The 20,326-nt window shown below is 45.9% G+C and overlaps 1 long non-coding RNA gene across 1 annotated transcript in view; it reads left to right on the top strand.

Moving 5' to 3' along the window:
• Positions 1 to 4,432: 4,432 nt before the first annotated feature.
• LOC140213517 (uncharacterized) overlaps positions 4,433 to 20,326 on the top strand; it is a 42,401-nt gene continuing 26,507 nt past the window's right edge. Inside the window, exon 1 of the long non-coding RNA XR_011890377.1 lies at positions 4,433 to 4,830. This is a non-coding gene — a long non-coding RNA (uncharacterized lncRNA). The remainder of the gene's footprint in view (positions 4,831 to 20,326) is intronic.

Raw genomic sequence — 20,326 nt, 5'->3', positions numbered from 1 at the left:
AAAGGGAGATCATCAAGAAGCAAGTAGTTAAGATGCTTTCGGATTACGTTGTTCAGCCTTCCAGCAGTCCATGGGCGTCTCCCGTAGTGGTCGTTAAGAAAAAAGATAACACACTTCGATTCTGCGTCGACTACCGTAAAATGAACAGCGTAACTGGGCGGGATGTATACTCCCTTGCGCGTATCGACGAAACGTTAGATCGATTCCGATGTCCTAAGTTTTTCTCCTCCCTGGATCTCGAGACTGGATATTGGCAAATAGAGGTGGATGAGCGGAATCGTGAAAAGAAAGCATTTGTAACCCCTGATGGCCTCTACAAATTTAATGCGCTTCCATTCGGCGTCTGTTGCGTACCTGCAACACTCCAGCAAATAATGGACACTCTGCTCCTAGGATTGAAATGGCGGCCGTGCCTAGTGTATTAGGATTATGTGGTCGTATTTTCTGCTACATTTGACCAACATCTAGAGTGCCTGCGACTAGTATTAGAAGCTATTCGCGCAGCAGATTTGACAATTAAGCGGGAAACATGTCAATTCGTCTTCGATGAACTTCGCTTTCTCGGACACGTCATCAGTGCAGGAGGTCTCGGCCAGATCCCGAAAAGACAGCAGTTGTTACGAGGTTCCCGACACCCACGGACAAAAAGTCAGTGCGACGTTCCTTGGGTTTATGCGCATAGTACAGAAGATTTGAGGAAAACTTTGCAAAGATTACTGAGCCCCTTAGAATACTAACAAGAGAAGATGAACCTTTCATGTGGAAAAGCGAACAAGACGCCTTTGACGAGTTATGGAAACGCCTGCAAGCTTCTCCGATCCTTGCCCATTTTGATGAGATAGCCCACACTGAAGTTCATACCGATGCGAGTAACATCGCACTCGGTGCCATACTAGTCTAGTGGAAGAACGGCCAGAGACAGTTATAGCTTATGCCAGCCGGAAGCTCTTGAAAGCAGAGGCAAACTACTCAGCAACCGAGAAAGTGTGCCTGGCACTCATTTGGGCAACATGTAAGTTTCGACTCTACCTCTATGGCATACTGTTCAGAGCAGTCAGTGATCACCATTCGCTTTGCTGGCTGGCGAATCTTACGGATCCATCCCGACGACTTGCAAGATGGAGCCTTATGCTACAACAGTTTGATATCACTGTCGTATACCGATCCGGGAGGAAACACAGCGATGCCGACTGCTTGTCAAGGGCACCAGTCGAAACAACTGTGCGAAAAGAAGAGGATTTCCCGTTCCTTGGCATTGTTGACGCGTCACAAATCGCTCAACAGCAACGAGATGACGCCGAAATACTTCCATTTATACAGCGCCTAAAGTGCCTCGACGTTCAACTCCCGCGTATTTTCTCTAGAGGGATATCCTCGTTCTGTCTGCGAGGAAGTGACCTCCGCAAGAGAAACTTCGAGAACAGTCAGACAAATTTTTTACTTGTCGTACCCACAGTTATGTGAGAAGAAATTTTGCATGCATGTCACGATGAACCCACATCTAGACACATGTGTGTGAGCCGTACATTCGTGAGGATTCTTCTGAAATACTACTGGCCTAGGTTACTAGCATCACTGAAGCACTATGTCAAGACTTGTCGCGAGTGTCAAAGGCGCAAGACTCCATCCGTAAAACCAGCAGGCCTCCTACAGCCAATAAAGCCACTTAAAGCCTCATTCCAACAAGTTGATATGGACCTCATTGGACCCTTCCCAACATCAACTTTAGGCAAAAAGTGGATAGTTGTGGGCACGGACTATCTAACCCGTTACGCAGAAACCGATTCCCTGTACAGTGCAACGGCTGTCGAAGTTGCAAAGTTCTTTGTCAGCAATATCGTGCTTAGGCATGGAGCTCCGACAGTTGCTATTCCAGATCGTGGAACAGCCTTTACTGCGGACCCCATGAAGTGCTTGTTGCAAATGACACATACTGATCATAGGACAACTACGGCGTACCACGCTCAGACAAACGGTTTAAGTGAACGCCTCAGCAGATCACTGGCTCACATACTTTCGATATATGTCGATGTTGAACATAGGCTGCGGGACGAAATTTTGCCGTACATCCCCTTCGCATATAATACAGCCGTTCATGAAACAGCAAGAGTCACCCCGTCAGAGCTTGTATTTGGCCGAGCGGGAACCACAGCTTTGGATGTTATGTTGCCGTTACATGAAAAGACAATAACCCATCTGACCTAGATGATTTCTTGCAAGGAGCCGAGGAGGCACAACAGATGGCAGGGTAGCGAATAGGCCGCGAACAACGCATCGACTCCAGCCGGCACAACCAGCAACGTAGTGAAGCTCATTATCAGCCCGGTGACAAGGTGTGGTTATGGACCCGGTTCGCATGCGCCACGCGCACGAGGGATTGCGCGAGAAGGAAGAAGACGACGTTTCGAGGCCAGTTTGAGAACGCCACTGCCGGGCACTTCTTCACGCCCGCAGTGATTGTTAGTTGTGGGCTCACGTTCGCCCTTCATAAATATTGTTGTTTTATTAACATCGTTACAATGTATATATATATATATATATATATATATATATATATATATATATATATATATATATATATATATATATATATATGTGTGTGTGTGTGTGTGTGTGTGTGTGTGTGTTATTCATTTATTCAATAATATGTATATTATTGTTATTAATTTATTTAATAGTACTGTCAGCACAAGCCAAGGCAGCAGTTACGGTTACATTGCTGTCATAAATCTGGATGGCCATGGTTGGTGCTTAACCAATTCAGTAGAATATAATCACAAGGTACATAGTGCGTTTTTAAACAATTCAATCGCAAGCAATCCGGATAGGAAGGCACATCATATAAACAAATTTGAAGGAATAAACAACATCAGCCAGAATTAACAAATGTAGCACTATATGGGTCTAACGAAGAACTAATGCGCCAAAGCAAGTGCAACCGACAGACAGCCAGGAATGATACCTATTCTCAAACGTTCACAAATAATTTGGTAACAGGCTTTACGAAACATTGTAAATCGGTACATTCTACTATATCTTGTGGCAAGTTGTTCCACTCGTGTATGCTTCGAACCAAGAGTGAATTTTTGAATGATTCTGCTCTATAATTCAGTTGCTTAATATGTTTTGAACGCTTTGTTCTGGGGTTAGCACATCTCTGTTATGTGATGTGTCTGATTTTCTAAGTCCACTTTATAGTCTCCGCTTAATACGTAAAAAATAGTGTCAGCCTTTTAGGCTGCATTTTCTGCTTGACAGTCGTGAGGCCAGCTCTATTTAAGGGTTCGTTGACGGACTAGGTTCTAGCGTATGGGTTAAAAATAAACCTGAAGGCCCTGTTTTGTACGCGCTCACATTTTATTGCATTTTGTTGGGTGTACGGCTCTCAAACATGACTTGCATAAGTCATTACAGGATGTAGAGTCATATTATAGGCCATTGGTTTTATCTCTGGAGTGGCGTCGTGAACTTTGCATCGTAATATCCAAAGTTTACACTTGGCCTTATTACAGATGTTATCAACATGTACCGACCACTTCAAATCATGTGTGAGATGAATTGCTATGTATTTCAATTCCTTAACCTCACCTAACTCGGCTCCGTCGATGCTGTTGGGGAAAAAAAGGATCTTTTTTTACACGTCTGCGCATACAAAGAGTATTTAATGCATTAAGTTCCGTTTCCCCTCGCCCACCCGAGACTGACTTTCTGTAAATGGTTACCAAGGTTCTGTTGATTATTAGGAGTGTATATTTTAGCATATATAATGGTGTCATCAGCACAGTGCATGAAGGCTATTTGTGGTGAAAAACATGTTCCCATATAATTGATAAAAATGGAAAATATTAACGGGCCTACAACAGACCCTTGCGGCACACTGATCGACCTGATTTATTGGTACTTTAAAGAGAATATGATGAAACAAATTGTTCCCTTTCTGACAAATATGCCTCAATCCAATTTAATAGCTGAGTATTACCGAAGAAATGAGACAGTTTCATAAGGAACGTTCTATGGTATGTTCTGTCGAATGCTTTGCGTAATCGATAAAGACAATATCCATTTGACCGCTTTCATCAAGACATTGACCGATTTCAGGCGTAACTTCAGTGAGGAGAGTGACTATGGAGTGCCCACGGCGAAAGCCATGCTGGGTTTTACCCAAAATGTCGTTTTCTTATACAAATTTAGGTGGGTATTTAAGATCTGCTGTATCGTTTTGCAACAAGTACTTGTCAAACAGATGGGTCGGTAATTAGCCACATGTTTGTATCGCTGTTTGTGAATTGGTACTACATTAGCACCCTCCAGTCTCTTTGAACGTCGCCAGATTCGAGAGAGTTAGTATATAGATGGCAAAGTTTTATTATTTTCTTTATTATTTTCTCTTGCAGCGGCAGCGGCGACGTACGCACGTCATTTAATCAAGTTGTGTGGACTTTTGCAGAGGCCGGCGCTTCATCTGATACCTGACCAGGACTGTTCTGCGTGTCCCGCCATCTGCCTGACTGTACTGTAACCACGGCCTTCTGTCGCTTCTTTCTTGGGGGCGGTGTTTTCATGGAAAGCTGGCTTCACTCTGGCAGCGGCAGCGGCGACGTACGCACGTCATTTAATCAACCTGTGTGGATTTTTGCAGAGGCCGGCGCTTCATCTGATACCTGACCAGGACTGTTCTGCGCGTCCCGCCATCTGCCTGACTGTACTGTAACCACGGCCTTCTGTCGCTTCTGTCTTGGGGGCGGTGTTTTCATGGAAAGCTGGTTTCACTCTGGTAGCGGCAGCGGCGACGTACGCATGTCATTTTATCAACTGTGTGGATTTTTGCAGGTTGGTGGCATTTCTTATTCTGTGCTGTAGCACAGCTCCTCCCCTGTCGTCGCTGTTGCTGCCACGAGTCTTGTAGTGCTTTTACCTTGTTGTGACTACTGGTTAGAGTGTCGTATATGCCATATCTGTGCCGCATTTAGGCTATGGAGGGTTCTGGCTCTGGAAGCCTGCGCGATGTCGCAAAGTCTCCTGCTGATAAGCAGCCAGGTACTATAGAGGAAGTCACAAAAGTGTTGGTTGAACTGACAGCTAAGCTTGAGGCGTTTGCGACGGACATGAGAAATGTCGTCGGTGCTGTTGCTAACTCCAATACAGAGATTCGCTGTAAACTTGGAGCCATTCGCGACTCCATTGGCTTTATGAACGACGGTTTCGAACAATTCAAAAAGGATGTTGACGCGTTCCGTCGCGAGCTGACTGCAGTGACGGCTGAAAATCAGCGATGTAAAAGAGTATGAGCAACTAAGTAAAGAACTGAAAGAAGCAAAGAGAGAAATAGTTGAGCTGAAACAATACAGCAGGAACATGAACCTTGAGGGTAAAGGACTACCGTTAGTTGCAAACGAAGATCTGAGAAGAAGTGTTGGACAAATTGCCACATGTATAGGCACAAGTGTCACGGACAGTGACATTGATGTAGTACATCGTGTCCCTTCTAAAGATAACAACAAACCAAACGTGATCATAAAGTTTTCGGCTAGGTCTGCACGAGACAGCGTACTCTCTACTGCGCGAACCGCTAAGTTAAGCACTGGGACCCTGGGCTTGGAAGAGAGTAATCCTGTATATATCAATGAGCATCTGTGCGTTGAAAACAAGGGTCTATTGGGTAGAGCTCGACAACTGAGGCGAGAAAAAGAACGGAAGTTTGTGTGGATGTCACAGGGAAAGATCCTGATGTGGAAGTCTGAAAATTCGCCTGTCCTACATGTTACCTGTGACTCGTACCTAGACAAGGTGCGTTAGGTTACCCGCTATTGCATACTCAACGCCACTTATGTCATGGTGCCAACAGATAGAATGGCTCAAGAACAATCTAGGAACCTATGGTTCTTCTTGCTTTTCTCGATATTTTTGAAAACAGTTAACGGCGCGATTCATCAGACACCCACGCACATTTTCCGAATCTATGTGGTTTCGTACCTAGCAAATGCGCCTGATAGTGTCTTTATGTATGGGAGCTCTAAACTACTGTCGGAAACAGAAGTTCTGTTTATGAACGTTAACCTTTTGACCAATATTGTACACCTTAGAGTCCATAGTACATCAGTGTTGCACTCATTTCTTCTTGCTTGCTACAGTGTTGCGGTTGAGGGCGTCACCCACATAAAAATTTAAATTCCCCTTAATATTCTCTTCAGCAGTTGGTTTTGCATATATAGCATCTTATTCGTCTATGCCAACGGCACTGTTTCTACATTGCAATGGCTGTCTTTTTTTCCCCTGAGAATTAAGTTTCAAAATGGCTCTGAAATGTACTAGTCCCTCTGAATTAAGCAGGATTGTTGCGCATCAGCGCCTATCGACTCTGAGTTTCCTGCATATGAACATACAGTCAGCCCGTTCTAAAGAAGACGAATTGTGGAATTTTCTAGATGAATTTAAATTTAACTTTTCTGTGATTATGTTGACTGAAACTTGGTACCGCAACGACACCGACATTGTGCATATTGATGCGCATAATGTGGCCTACATAAATAGCGAAACTAGAGGCGGCAGTGTATGCATATATGTTGAAACAAGTATCGGCTATCAGTATATTGATGAATGGTCTCGATGCTGTGAAGACATTGAAATTCTGTGTTTAAAATTCGAAAACTCTCTCTTTACTGTTGTGTATAGACCTCCTCACGGCAACATCAACAATTTTCTTCAATATTTAGATGAATTCTTTTGGTTTGTTAATGAAAATAATTATACATTAGTACTCGGAGGTGACCTCAACATTGACATGCTCACAAAGACTAGCACACAAACTGACCTGTCAAATCTACTTCTTTCGCATGGCCTTTCATATGTTAAAACTACCCCAACTCGTATTACAGCTGCTACAGCCACCTTGATAGATCTATTTATAACAAATTCTCCTAATCTACTACAGCATGGTCCGATAAGTATCGCTATCAGTGATCATTTGCCAATTTGCCTAATTACTACGGTTGAAATTAAACAGAGGCACCCGGTGAAATCAGACATTTATTTCCAAGACATTATTTCACAATCTCTTTCTTGCTTTCGTGGCGAAATAAGCTCGTTGAGCTGGGATGATATACTCTCCTCATCATCACCTGATAGCGCCTATGACCGCTTCATTAAGATCGTGTGCACAGTATACCAAAAACACTTTCCTTACAGGCACGTAAAAAAACCTAAACACGCTCGCAAGCCATGGATCTCCTCTAAGCTAATCAAAATGATAAAAGAAAAGAATAGGCTGTACTATGCGTTTTTGAATAGCCGTGACCCAGATGATTTGAAGCAGTTTACGAAATATCGAAATAACCTGACTATGCTGCAAAAACAAGCTAAATGCGACTATTACTGCTCCATGTTCGATGGTATCGTTGATGCAAAACAGACTTGGAATAAGCTGAATTCTGTTATATCATCAAGGCGACCCGCCAGTACTATTAAAGAGCTCAATGTTGGTAATGAGGTTCCTAAAGATGAAGCACTCGCCAATAAATTTAATGATTACTTTGCCTCACTAGTTGAAAGCACTTATGATCAAGATGCCTTGATGTATTTGCCCAGTCCCCTTGCGCATTCTTTGTATATTGATGAGACTGATGACACTGAGGTTTTAAATGTGTTCAAAAATTTTAGGCGATCTAAAAGTGAGGATGTGCACGGATTAAAAATACAACCAATTGTTTTTTATTGACCTGCTCACCCCTTGCCTCAATCACATTTACATCTCCCTAACCTCTGGTGTTTTTCCTCAACAGATGAAAATTGCAAGGGTAGCTGTGGTGTACAAAGGCGGAGAAAGGGAAAGCTTAAGTAACTATAGACCAATCTCAATTCTTCCACTGTTTTCGAAAGGTTTAGAAAAAATTATTCTCCTTAGAATGACTGCCTTTTTTAACAAGTATTCTGTTTTAACACCATGTCAATATGGCTTTAGGTCAGGCTGCTCGACTGAAACTGCTCTTTTTAAACAAAAGGAACTAATTTTGAAAAATATAGAGGCGCGAAAACTAACATTGGGAGTACTCCTTGATTTCTCAAAAGCTTTCGACAGAATTAACAATGAAACACTATTACAAAAATTGAATTGTTATGGTACACGCGGTATAGTTTTAGATTGAATTAGAAGTTATATAACCAACAGAAAGCAATGCGTATCAATAAATAGAAAATCATCTTCGTTTAAACTTATTAAGCAAGGTGTGCCTCAAGGTAGCATATTGGGACTACTTCTATTTATCATTTACATAAATGACATTGTTAATATTGATGTTACCATTAACTATATTATTTACGCAGATGATACTAGTTTATTCTTCTCAGGAACTAAGGAGGATCAACTCGCCAATTTTGCAAAGGAAATATTTCACAAGATATATAACTGGTCTGTAAAATTTCTCTCCAGTTAAACTGCTCCAAGACAAAAGCAGTCCTCTTTAGAGCGCAGTCCACGCCTTGTGACCTCACCCAATGCCTCACACTCAATGACACAAAAATAGAACTTTCCGCTACAGCAAAAACATTGGGTGTTATCTTTCATGAATTGATGCTATGGGACCACCACACCGATTACTTACGAAATAAACTTAGTAAAGCGTTAGGTATGTTGCGCAGATGCAAGAGGCTACTACCAATACCACAGAAACTTATGGTTTATAACGCACTATTTGCTTCTCACCTGCGCTATTGTAACCTGGTCTGGTCAAATAGTACTAAGAAATCATTAGGTAATTTAGTTTCAGTTCAAAAGAATGCCTTACGTGCTATATCAGACTTACCTTACATTGGACATACGCGTGACATATTCCGGAAGTTCGAGATTTTACGTGTAGACCACCTTTACGAGTATCAACTCATCTGTTCTTTTAAACGTGACTTGATTAAGGGTTCTAATCATATCATAAACATCGCGAACTTGCAGCGGAATCCTTCTTTTCGCCTAAATCGATATACGGAACACTGGGAAGTCCCGCGCCCTCGGACGAACTATGGCCTTCAAGCACTGTCGTACTGTCTTCCCTCTACACTTAACAAATATAGTCTACATGATGTAAACATACGCCATATATCCAAGAGCACATTACTGCAAAAATTTCTGTGAATATTTAACTTTTTGGTTTGTCGACTGAAAATTATTTCTTTGCTATTTCTAGGTTGTCTTTTCTGGTTTTCTTCCATACATGTATGCGTATATGCATGTGTGTATCTATATATCTATATATATGTATATATGTGTGTATATACATGCGTCTGTGAATATGTATATATTGACCCTACCACAAGTATGTGCTACGAATATCTTGCCATGTTGCTGCCTGTTCACGGGGAGGTGGGACTAGTCAAGCTGCCGTTATGCGGCTTTTATCCTGCCATCCCTACCGCTTTGTATATATCAGTGTACTTATGTGGTAAAATAAACTTCTTCTTCTTCTCGGTTACATGTGGTAGAGACATAGCTGATCACCATTTCGTGGTCAGAAATTGCTTCTAAAATATCACACCCGTATTTCCATTGTGTGACGGATCTGCTCGAAAACGCCAAATCCAGTAGTGATTCTCCTGATTCGTAGGTTCCATGTGGGCATAGTTAATATTTGTCTTAAGTCAAGGGAAAAAGTCAGATTAAGAAGAACACGAGACACTGCCTGATCATTTTGATCTTCCCGATAATATACCCAGTCAATATTCGGTTAATTTATATCTCCGGCCATTAGATCCTGCAATTGCTGTTGCTAAACTTTTCAAGAAAGAACTCGAGGAATAGCATGCATTCTTCGGTGGTATCGGGGGGTGGAGGGGGCGATATACTGCAACAAAAAGAAAATACAGGCCACCGATCTCTGTGGTACCCACAATACACTCCAGTTCCCGAGGGGATGAAACTTCAACGAGATCCATCGAAGTTTTATAAACAATAGCAACACCTCCTCCTCTGGATTCTCTGTCTTTGGGACAAACCATATAGTTCGGCGGAAGGAAACAAGCACTCTAAATTGATTTATTTCACCAGGTTTTAGTTACAATTACGACATCCGGTTTATGTTCCAAGAGGACAGCTTCCAAAAGTGAAGATCTGTTGCATGTGCTCCGTGCATTGACGTTTAAAACTACTTGTCTGCCAGGGACACTCTTCCCTGCTGTCAGATCTGTTTCCCTTTTCGTGCGACATTTATCTGCCGCCTATGTTGCTACTTTTGTCATGACGACGCGGTTCCCCACAGGGCCTACGTGTGGAAGTATCATCCTCCTAGTAACCCGCCTTGCCGGCCGCATAAAGCCTGTCATAAACTAGGCGCACTCGACTTCTCATTTTTAGCTCTTTCCCAAAGGCACTTTCTGCTGTGCACCACGCTCTTTGAGAAACCATCGCTTATCGAAACGTTCATGCCTTTCAAATTAGGAGAATCGCGCATAATTTGCTATTTTTCCTTGAAATCATACAGCCCGAAAATAACTTGTCGTGCTTTTGACTGCTGTTTTTCAAGACGGTGCATGCGCTCAATGATGCGGTGAGAAGTACCAATCATTTCCTTTAGCAGCTTCGATAAGTATGCCTTTGTTTCATTGTCTTCAATCAATCAATCAAATCATTATTTTCCATCAGGTGCTACAGATGGAGGGGCTACGGAAAAAAAGCTGCCACTTGGCGGCTTGACGAGTCCGCAGACCCATATATAAGGCAGCGTCTAGACAGCACCAGAGCATAAACAAGCAATAAACAAATCGAGGCACTTGATCAAAGCAAATAAATAAAATAAAAAGTCCTGAGCCAGATCAATCAAACACAGTCAACACAAAAGAATGAACAGGCAATAAGCGTTTCAAGGCACTTGATAAATGCAGAAGAAAAGAAAAAGTCTTGAGCTAGATAAAAACAAACACCAGAATAGCTGAAATCAGGTTAGTCAATAAGCAAACAGGTCTCTAAGTGTAACAGTGGAGCAACTTAATAAATCAAAATTTAGTGACTGATAATAGTTTAAAAGAGATAGCAGAGAGAAACACAAACGTTCCATACCAGAATTCAAGCGTGGTACAGCAACCTTCCAGTTTTCTCCACGTCTAGTATTGTAATATTTCTCATTTGTTTCTAAATGTGCCAAGGCATCGAGGCTATGAATATTTTTTTTCACCTCATATTTAAACCGAGCACTCAAACGGTACCGGTATAGCTTGTGAGCTGTAATAACATGTGCCCTGTGAAAAAATTCTGCAGTGGTTGCATTATGACGAGCATTGTATACGTGGCGTAGATACCGTTTTTGCATAAGGAATATTTTTTGTGTGTTAGAGAAAGTAGTTGTGCCCCAGACAAGTTGGCAATAGTTGACGTGTGGATAGAAAAGAGAATTGTAGACCAATATTTTCGTTTTAGTAGAAAGCATGTACCGGAGAAGGCCGACTACACCGGTTATTCGAGCAAGTTTGGCTAATACAAAATTCACATGCGGTTCCCAGGACAGATTGGTAATGAATATCACGCCTAGACATTTAAACTGGTCAACAATGTCAACAGGGCGAGAGTTTAAAACAGGGAAACTTGTCTTGTTCAGGGAAACCGAAGATAAGGTTATTGCGGCGCTCGACATTTTCCTTATCGTCACCTTTTTTTAGATAGCACTGTTACTGTTCCGTTCAGTCGAGACACCGCCCGCTGTGTGTTATCAATTTTCAAAAAAACTCAAGTTTAGCTACGCGGTCTTCGAAAGTTTGATGGGGCACCATTTACTTTCACTTCTTTTTGAACTACTCTCTGATCACGTTTAATGTCACTGAACGTCTTGCTCTGGCCGTTCAACGTTTGGAAAATCTGTTCGAGTTTTTCATGTATAGTCAAACCGGGGCCGAATTAAACTCGACATCCCCACTTTTGACAAGCTTGAGACATACAGACGAACAATCACATACAAGCAGCGCTAGAATGCGGGGGCATGGCACGATGATCAGAGACAAACGATTACTCCTAATTAAAGAGAAGTCGTGTCTCTGTGTGCGTGTTATTCCTGCAGTGTCCCGGGTCATATATCGCGGTTTTGCAACCAGCATATGACCATGTGGTATGGCCAGCCGTCAGAGTTTTCTACGCCCATCGAACGACCACACGGTGCCCCGTGGCCAGCACACGTATCATCTGGCGACGAGTATTGGCCGAGCAGCTCTCGGAATCACTCCTCGGCATCTGACAGAAGTTTGACACCCCCACCGCAACGTCGTACTCTGCGTTCTCCTTCAGCGCTGCGTCGCACCAAGTCCCCTTCGTCACCGGAAAACTAGCTAGCGCGGTCGATGACAAAGACGTGCTAGTGACAAAGATACATCCTGTGCTGATGCTGAAAACAAAGTGCGTGTTCTTGTGGATATTATGCCTGTGATGGCTTTGGTGGACACAGGCACAACAATTTCGGCCAAGAGTGTCCTTTTTGAGCGCGTGTTAGGGCGCAAGGTTTTGTTTAAATGGGACGAAGATTCAAAGTTCTGTGGAGTGAGTGGCAAGCCGTTGCGACCTATCGGGGTGTGTAGTGCTGACGTGTTTTTGGGTGACCATTTAATTACGACAGAGTTTGTAATTATTCTTCGGTCGACCCATGAAGTTATTCTCGGCATGGACTTCTTGCGGTAGTGTGGTGCTACTGTCGACTGCCGCATAGGGAAGGTGTTCATAAGTGGTAGGATTCCGTCAGGACTCCTGGAGAACCCTGTAGATAGCGAAACTACACTGTGTTTGTTGTGATACGGTCGTACATGCATCATCTACCACTTGTATTCCCGTTGTCTGTTTCAGCGCACGTTCCTACAACTTCGATGGCACCGTAGAACCAAAGCACTTTAACCGCGTGACGAAGAATGTGTTCGTGTCACAACGTGCGGTGTAGATAGAAGGCGGACGCACTGGCTGATGAACCGTAAACTGTTCTAAGGAGCCCGTGATAGTACCAGATGGCATAACACTAGCCTTCGCTAGTGAAGACGCGTCTTTATCAGTGGCTAAACTAACAGATGTGCCCGAAGAGCCTGAAGACCACACTTCGGAAACGGCCCTTTTGTCGATGGTAAATAAATAGCTCAGCACAAGTGAACGTCGAAGGATAATGCGTGTGCTTTCGAAGCACGGTTCGGTATTCGACTTTACGCAGAAGGACAAAACACCTGCAATTCCCGTATCTCAAACGCGCCATACCATCAACACGGGTTCGGCAAACCCGATTAGACAAAAGCCATATCGTGTTTCATGATCAGAGCGCCAGAGTATCAACGAACGAGTAAACGAGATGATGAAAAAGGGAGTCGTACAAGAGTCGGCGAGTCTGTGGGCAGCTCCAGTGATTCTTGATAAAAAGATGGATCTTGGAGATTTTGCGTCGACTATCACCGTTTGAATGCTATAACAAAAAGGTACGACCTCTTACTTGTCCTCAGTAGATTTACGATCCGGCTATTGGCAAATTCCGATGCACCCTTACAAGGAGAAGACTGCTTTGTAACCCCTGACGGGCTCTTCGAATTTAATGTGATACCACTTGAGCTGTGCAACGCTCCAGCAACTTTCGAGAGATTTATGAACACTGCTCTGCGCGGCTTGAGGTGGAACATCTGCATGTGCTACATCGACGACGTCGTCATCTTTGGCCGCACTTTCAGCAAACACAACTCGCGTCTCGATATTGTCCTGAACTGTATTAGAAACGCTGGCGTAGTTTCAAACGACAAGAAATTCCACTTTTGCGACCTCCAAACACTTATGCTTGGGTGCCTCTTCGATAAGAATGGCATCCGCCCTGATCCCCACAAAACAGAGCCCTTGAAGCGTTCAGTGCACTGTGCTCTGTCAAGGAGCTACGTAGTTCTCTGGGGCTTTGTTCCTATTTCCGCTGCTTTATTCCTAAATTCTCCGACGTCGCGTATCCGCTGACATGGCTGCTACGAAAAGACACCTCCTTTGAGTGGACTCCGGAGTGCGAAAATTGTTTTCATCAGTTGAAGTTTCTGCTGAGGTGACGTCCACTTCTTCAACACTTCAGTCTTTCAGCTCCGGCGGAACTCCATACAATTGCCAGTGGCACAGGAATTGTTGCCGTCCTAGTTCAACGCTACCGTGACCTCGAACACGTGATCGCATATGCATGTCGCTCATCCAGTAGGCCCGAGCAGAATTACACTCTCATGGAACAAGAAGGCCTCGCGGTAACATTAGCGGTTCAGCGGCTTCGTTCTTACCTTTATCGACACCCTTTTACAGTGGTCACCGCCCACCACTCTTTGTGTTGGCTTGTGAATCGCCGTGAAGCTTGTGGCCACCTTGCGCGGTGGGCGCTCCGACTGCATAAATACAGCTTTACCGTCTCTTATGAGAGCGGTCTACGACACGCTGATGCGTACTGCCTCTCGCATATGCCACTTAGCACTACGGGCGGCGACGCCGACGACTTACATCACCTCATGGCTTCTGTGTCGCCGCGTTTTCCAACCTTCGATTGCTTCAAAGCCGAACAGCGAAAAGACGATAAATTAACGCCGCTCTTCACCGCTACGATCGCCTCGACGACAGCAAACCATTTCTGTGTTCTTGATGGACTCCTGTATTAGAACTTTTCCAGCACTGGAGCACGTTTTCTCCTACTAGTACCGGAGAGCCTTCGCACAGCGATTCTGAGGGCTATGCACGACGACCCTTTGGTTCGCCAATTATTTTCGGCGAGGACGCTCTACCGAACCAAGGAACGCTTTTATTTGACTGGAATGCGACAGTCTGTTGAGACCTATGTGGGCAGCTGAATGCAGTGTCAATGCCACAAGCAGCCATCAACTGGTCCAGCTGGTCTCCTGCAGCCGATCCCGCCTACAAGCACACCTTTCCAACAAGTGGGCATTGACTTCCTGGGCCCTTTTCCATAATCAGCCAAGGGAGATCGTTGGATAGTTGTTTGCGTCCACTACCTCACACGCTACTGCGAGACAACAGCCGTGCCCACCGCAACTGCCACTGGCATTTCAACATTCCTGCTGCAATATGTCATCCTGCGACATGGTCTGCCTCACGTGATCATCAGCGATCGTGGAGGACAATGCACAGCGGATGTCGTAGAGGAGCTGCTTCGTTAGTGTGATTCTCACTTGCGTCACTCGACACCATACCATCCACAAACGAATGGGCTTACGGAACGCACCAACCTAACAATTGTAAACATGGTATCTATGTATGTTTCCTCCTTCCACAAGAACTGGAATGACGTAATGACCTTTATCACGTAGGCGTTCAACGCCGCGAAGCACAAGACCACCAGCTATAGCCCTTCCTTCCTGCTGTATGCACGGCCACCCCGGTACACAATTGACACCGTTTTCCCTTTCTGTAGTCACGGAAATCCCGTTGTCGCGGAGGCCCTTTGCCTTGCCGAAGACGCTCGTCATATTGCTCGTTGGGCACTTTGGTATCGCAGGACAGATCAAAAGCACGCTACGACATTCGCCACCGTCCGGTAACCTATCACCCTGGTGATTTAGTCTGGCTTTGGAATCCAGTATGGAAACGCGGGTTATGCCAAAAGCTTTTGGCCACCTACGATGGACCGTTTATTATTATCAGACTCACGGAAATCACCTATAGCATAGTCGCCTCACGGCGAGTGGTAGAAGAGCTGCCAAGACCCAAGTGGTCCATGTCGCTCCCTTGAAATTGTTCACGTCAAGACAAATGGATTCACTGGCCCGGTGGGTTTTTTTCTGCGACGAGATGAATGTTACGCATGAAGAAAACGAAGACCGATAAACGTGCTTGCGGTCCCGAGTGGTGGTAAGAAGAAGAGAATAACGTTGATTTGATCAATGAGCTGGCCGCTCTTGCGTCACCTTCGCGACCTAAAATAAACAGCCCCATACATCCGTAAGGGTGATAGGCGGTCTCCTTCGCGCGTAACAGTATAACGAACTACAGATGTTACCGACTGGATAGACCCTTCGGATGTGGTGTATAAGCTTTTCTCATTTCGTCTGAGTACTATCGTGAGACAACAAAATAACATCATACTTCATTTCGCCGATGTGAAATAATAATCTTAGACATAAGTATTGTAGTTTTCTCCCCGCAATCTATGTATTTTATTGCTGGGGTGTAAAATGTACAATCACTTCATGTCGCAGTGGCCTATTGCAAAAAGAGCATATTCTTACGTAGGAGGACGCAGACGAAAACCTACATACAAGTATATTTACAAGAAAATACGCCGCACTTGGCCAAGAGGCAAGAGCCCACGCTAGCCTTCAATCGTCGTCGTCGTCTTCACACAGCTCGCCTCTACCTCATCGTAAATGCTGTTCCGTAGCTCTAGCCCCGGCGGCAAAAGCGCCGTCGCGGAGGGATCAAACACCGGACTCGGAAGCAGTGTAGTAGGCCTTGAGGCTACTGACGCGCACGACATCACTGGATGCCTAAGTAGGGGACGAGGTTGAACGTACGGGATCAATTTCGTACAACACAGGCATCACCTGGCGCAGCACGCGGTGGGGCCCTATGTATCGCGAAATGAGCGTTTGAGAAAGTCTGACGTGACGAGAGGGCGACCACAGGAGCACAAGCGCACCAGGTGAAAACTGTACGTCACGGTGGTGGGCGTTGTACCGACGCTGCTGAGTGGTTTTCTAGGCCGTCAGTCGAGCACGGGAACCTGGCCTGCATGGTTGGCGAGGGCGATGGCATCGCGCCCATACTCGCTTGTTGAGGTTGCAGCAGGAGGAAGTGTCGTGTCAAGGGGCAAGGTCGTCTCGCGACATTACAGCAGATAGAATTTAGAAAATCCGGCGTTATCGTGCCGGGAGAAATTATAGGCAAAGGTGACGTAAGGAAGGGTTGTGTCTCAGTCGTGCTGGTCCTTGGAAACACACGTGGACATCATATCGGTAAGAGGACGCTTTAGCCACTCTGTCAGGCGATTGGTTTGAGGATGGTATGAGGTAGTCAGCTTGGGCTGAGCGGAGCAGTAACGCCCAGTGACGGCGATAACTTTCGAGATGAAGTTACGACCACAGTCAGTAAACAGCTGTTGCTGGGGGCCAAGAAGCTGGATAATGTCATGTAAGAGAAAGTCCCCGACGTCAGTGTCGCAACTGTTAGGGAGAGCCCGCGAGATAGCGTATCGGGTGTCGTAATCAGTTGCGACGGCTACCCATTTGTTCCCAGAGGATGACGTGCGAATGGACTGAGGAGGTCTAATTCAACCGTCAGGTAGCACCTCAGACGTTTTCCAACGCTGGCAGGTATCACAGGCAGCAACAGAGCGGCGGACGCAGCGAGCGAGACTAGGTCAATAGAAGCGGCGGTGTACGCGGTCGTACGTGCGGGTTACCCGAAGATGTCCTGCAGTGGGTGCGTCATGCATGTAAAAGAGCACAGTCTGCCGTAGATGTTTTGGAACGACAAGAAGAAGATCAGATCCATCAAGGAGGAAGTTCCTTCAATACAGAATGCCGCCGTGGACGACATACCCGCGAACGGATGCATCGGAAAGTGTAGAGCGCAGACCCTCGGCGTCGTTAGTCTTGTCTACTGGGTGGCGAGATGCGCAATCAGCGTCCTTTTGTAGTCGGCCAGATTTGCAGGTGGCAGATTACGAATACTTTTAGAGGCGTAAGGCCCAGCGACCAAGTCTTCCTGTGGGATCTTTCAGTGAGCATAGCCGGCAAAGCATCGCCGGTAATAATGCGATGTTTAACAGCTGTAGTTTGGGACAAAGGACGATCGTGAAAGTGAAAAAAATATCGTGGTTGGAAATCAGAACGCGGTATAGCTCACGTGCGTGCTCCGATGGTATGTCGGGCGCAATCATTTCTGTAAGTCAGCGATTATACAAGTTGGCGAAAGCGATGGTAGAGGAGGATCGGCTGAATTGTCATCTACTGCAATATATGCTACTGAGTTATCCTCTAATGAGCAAAGCTGGGCCAGAGACATACCGCGTGGCAGCACTTGTGTCGCCAAGGCAAAATTGACCACTGGCAGGCAGATGCGATTCGCCTTAATAGACAAAACATTATGAGGTACTGTGATCCCGTGTGTAAGGAGGACGTCTTGCATAGGAGCCGCGAAGTAGTGATCGTCGGGCACTGTTGGGGATGACACTAAGTCAACGTAAGACAGTGCCGCAGGTGGCAAGCGAACGAAGTCGATGGAACTGAGGCGACTGAGGTGTTGTTCTGCGGTATCCAGAACAGGCAGGTCAAGGCGGAGAGTACTGGCCAACTAATCGATCAGAGCAGAGTGTGCGGAGAGGAAGTCTAAGCCGAGGATGATGTCGTGGGGACAGTGGACAATGACTATAAATTGCACGGTAGTGGAGCGATCGGTGAACGAGACGCGGACGGCACGTACCAATTACGGGGGCTGTTCCACCATCGGCGACACGGACAACAGGCGTCGTGGCGGGCGTGAGTACTTTGTTGAGCCAGTTACGAAGGTCAGCGCTCATGACCGACAACAGCGCCCCAGTGTCTATATGAGCAGATACAGGAATACCGTCAACTTGCACGCCAAGAAGGTTCAGATGAGTGGGCAACGTCAGTAGAGGGTTTGGCGGCGTACGGAGCAATGCAGCGTCACCTCGAGGCGCTGCATCGTCTAGTTTCCGGCTGGAAGCGGCGTCCGAATGGAGTCGGCGAAAAGTAGCCGTACGTTAGTGCCCAACGACGTAGGTTAGTGTTCAATATGGACACTTGGGCTCCAGTATTGAATAATGCCGTCAACAGAACACCATGTTCGTCTACTTCAATTAGGTTCGTGTTGGTGAGGAGCCCCAACGGAGGATTTAGAAAGGACGAACATGATTCAGCAGTACCTCAGTGATCTGCGTGACCTAGTTTTCCGTCCGGGATGTTCCATAATTTGTCGGCGACGAATAGCGGCGTGACTGAGCCGACGGGGACCAACGGCGCTGAGGTGATGGCGAGCCAGCTGGACGACTGACATCGACGAAAACATCAGAGGTAGCAGGCATCCGGTGAGGCGAGTAAAGGCGTGGATCGGCATATGGGCGAGGAGACGGGGAAAAGGAGCTCAACTAAGGCGACGTCCTGGAGGTGCGACATTGCAAGCGACTTAGCCATTGCGGAGGCTACGGAAGCAAATAGGCTTGTGGTCAGGAGTTCGCCACTCGGCAGGGTTGCAGTATCTGGGAAGGGAATACAGATCGCCGTGAGGCGGAGAAGTCGGCACCGGTCGGGCGTCAGGTCGGCAGACGCAACAGGCAGCAAGAGAACCTACGTTTGCAAATTGTTTCCGTACAAATGCCTGTAGGAGGGAGATCGCTGGGGCTGGTTGTTCAATGGTGGGTTCAATTGGGCGTGAATGGAACGGCACAGGACTTGCAGCCCCTAGTTCGCAGCGAATACGTGTGACGTACACGTTTAAAGGTGGTGAAGTGGTAAGTTCAACGCAAGACGACGTCACAGTCGTGTTAGGGAGCCGGAGGAACAGTGGAATGACGCGGCGGTTTTTTTACTCTCGTCGCAGAAAAAACCCACCGGGCCAGTGAATCCATTTGTCTTGACGTGATCAATTTCAAGGGGGAGACATGGACCACTTGGGTCTTGGCAGCTCTTCTACCATTCGCCGTGAGGCGAGCTGTGTTATAGGTGACTTCCGTGAGTCTGATAATAATAACAAACGGTTCATCGTAGGTGGCCAAAAGCTTTTGGCATAACCCGCGTTTGCATACTGGATTCCAAAGCCAGACTAAATCACCAGGGCGGTAGGTTACCAGATTGTGGCGAATGTCGTAGCGTTCTTTTGATCTGTCCTGCGATCCCAATGTGCGCAAACAAGCAATACGACGAGCTTCTTCGGCAAGGCAAAGGGCCTCCGCGACAATGGGATTTTCGTGACTACAGTAAGGGAAAACAGTGTCGATTGTGTACCGGGGTGGCCGTGCGTACAGCAGGAAGGAAGGGCTATAGCCGGTGGTCTTGTGCTTGGCGGTGTTGAACGCGTACGTGATAAAAGTCAGTACATCATTCCAGTTCTTGCGGAAGGAGGAAACGTACATAGATAGCATGTTTACAATTGTTTGGTTGGTGCGTTCCGTAAGCCCATTAGTTTGTGGATGGTATGGTGTTGAGTGACGCAAGTGAGAATCGCACAAACGAAGCAGCTCCTCTACGATATCCACTGTCAATTGTCGTCCACGATCGCTGATGATCACGCGAGGCAGACCATGTCGCAGGATGACATATTGCAGCAGGAATGTTGAAATGCCAATGGCAGTTGCGGAGGGCACGGCCGCTGTCTCGCAGTAGCGTGTGAGGTAGTGGACGCAAATAA

The sequence above is a fragment of the Dermacentor andersoni genome, chromosome 10 (assembly GCF_023375885.2).
Source record: "Dermacentor andersoni chromosome 10, qqDerAnde1_hic_scaffold, whole genome shotgun sequence".
Lineage (NCBI taxonomy): Eukaryota > Metazoa > Arthropoda > Arachnida > Ixodida > Ixodidae > Dermacentor > Dermacentor andersoni.
Note: the sequence above shows the minus strand (reverse complement) of the source record. Positions and strands in the feature narration are given on the sequence as shown.